The sequence below is a fragment of the Ictalurus punctatus genome, chromosome 4 (genome assembly GCF_001660625.3).
Source record: "Ictalurus punctatus breed USDA103 chromosome 4, Coco_2.0, whole genome shotgun sequence".
NCBI classification, from domain to species: Eukaryota; Metazoa; Chordata; class Actinopteri; order Siluriformes; family Ictaluridae; genus Ictalurus; species Ictalurus punctatus.
Genome location: NC_071284.1, coordinates 35,897,261 through 35,899,204, shown reverse-complemented (window position 1 = coordinate 35,899,204; position 1,944 = coordinate 35,897,261). Strand labels below are relative to the sequence as shown.

Below are 1,944 nucleotides of genomic sequence, written 5' to 3'. Positions count from 1 at the left end.
ACACACACACACACACACACACACTCCTCTTCCTCTTCTTTCTTCTCCTCATGGAGAGATGATGAATCTCTTTAAACACCTCCCTTCCACCTCTCTCTCTCTTTGTCTCATTCTCTCTCTCTCTCTCTCTCTCTATATATATATATATATATATATATATATATATATATTTATATATATATATTGTTGCCTCTTGCTGTCTTTCTGTCTGCCCCCCCCCCCACCCCCCCCTCTCTCTCTCTCTCTCTGTATATTTACTTATATCACTATGATTATCTCTTTATCTTTTTCTCTCTGGTTCCATATTTTCTGTGTTTTGTCCCCTCTCCCTCTCCCCCTCCGTCTGTTAGATAAAAGAGGGAAAAACAGGGAAGAAGGGAAAGCAGCCAAACCCACATTTGGTGAGGGGGTGAGAGACGGAGGGAAATGTGGGCGGAGCCTGAGAGGGCGAGCGACACGGTGGGCGGAGTTAATGAGAGAAAGGGGGAGGAGGGACTTGCCTCTGATTGGTGCCCGTGTGTGAGTGTGTGTGTGCGTGTGTGTGTGTGTCTCAGGTTTCAGCCTCGGTGTGTGTGCGCGCGCGCGTGTGTGTGTTAGAGTGTGTTTTTCTCGGTGGAGAGAAGTTGGAGGAGTTCGAGCTCGCGCTGGGATTGTTCTGACCCGAACTGGAATATACACACTCACAGACGCGCGCGCATACACGAACACACGGATACACGGGGATTTACGCGCGTGGACACGGAACACACACGCGCACGGATTCAGATGAGGTGAGTATTGAAACACACACACACACACACACACACACACACACACACAGGGGTTTCTGTAAGGCAAGCCCTAAGTGCTATTTTAATCACAGCCTACACACACACACACACACACACACAGACACACACTTTTTTGGGATTTCTGCATTGGGACGGAATCAGTATTTATTTCGTAGTACACACACACACACACACACACACACACACACGTCACCTCCATTCACTTAAGCGCAGCGCATACAATAAAAACCGTGTGTGTGTGAGAGAGAGAGAGAGAGTGTGTGTGTGTGTGGAGGGGGGCGGCTAGATTGGGGAGGGGGGTCGTTTGGCTCCGGAGATCAGAAAGCTTTATCCCGGGACCTTTTCCCCTCCTCCGTGTGGATTTAAAACACACACACGCACACACACACACACACACACACACACACACACACACACACACACACACACTGTGAGTGAGTTTGGATATTCGACCCGGAGCTCCACTGCTCATTCATGCTGCTAAGATACGAGTTAATTCCTAATAATAATAATAATAATAATAATAATAATAATAATAAAACACTTTATTAATAATAAATGTATCTAACGTTTTACTCATTGATGTCTCCTGTGTAGAGGTGTGTGTGTGTGTTTTAGGTTCATGTTAAAGTTTGTGGACTTTCTGTAATATTAATGTTTAATTATGAAGTATTATGTGTATATAATTATTAATGCAGCTGTAACAGTGTTAATGAAGCCGATGAGTCTGATTTATTACTCATTAATAATAATGCAATAAACTCAACTCACACCGTAACCCGAGTTGAACTGTTATAACATAATACAATATGACCTCTCTCTCTCTCACACACACACAGTGTTGATGAACAGCTAGTGCAGAGTGAAATGTTGAGGTGTTAAACTAACACTCAAAGCCACAGAATTATTAACACGGTGTTCAGTGTGAATCCGAGAGCGCTCTGAGTGAACATCATCGCATTAACACCTCTACTGCGTTACACACCGTGTACACCAGTGCAGAATTCATTACAGTGCAGTGCTAAATTAACACATCATACCGAGAGGAATTATAGAAATAAAACCACATTTTAAATGATGAAATTCATTGTGTTAATTAACTTTGAGATTCGAATCCACAGCTAGACAGTTAGCTCACACAGACGTAACTTCA

The 1,944-nt window shown here is 43.6% G+C and overlaps 1 protein-coding gene across 11 annotated transcripts in view; it reads left to right on the top strand.

Annotated features, from left to right (window-relative positions):
- Nucleotides 1-349: 349 nt before the first annotated feature.
- Nucleotides 350-1,944, top strand: part of sema6dl (sema domain, transmembrane domain (TM), and cytoplasmic domain, (semaphorin) 6D, like) — a 29,927-nt gene continuing 28,332 nt past the window's right edge. For 3 of the 11 annotated variants that reach the window (XM_053678226.1, XM_053678225.1, XM_053678229.1), the window contains exon 1: nt 353-770. The gene's annotated coding sequence lies outside the window, so the exon portion shown is untranslated. Of the gene's footprint in view, nt 771-1,944 lie in introns of all 11 variants that reach the window. The other 8 variants (XM_053678228.1, XM_053678221.1, XM_053678227.1 and 5 more) reach the window with 4 other exon arrangements.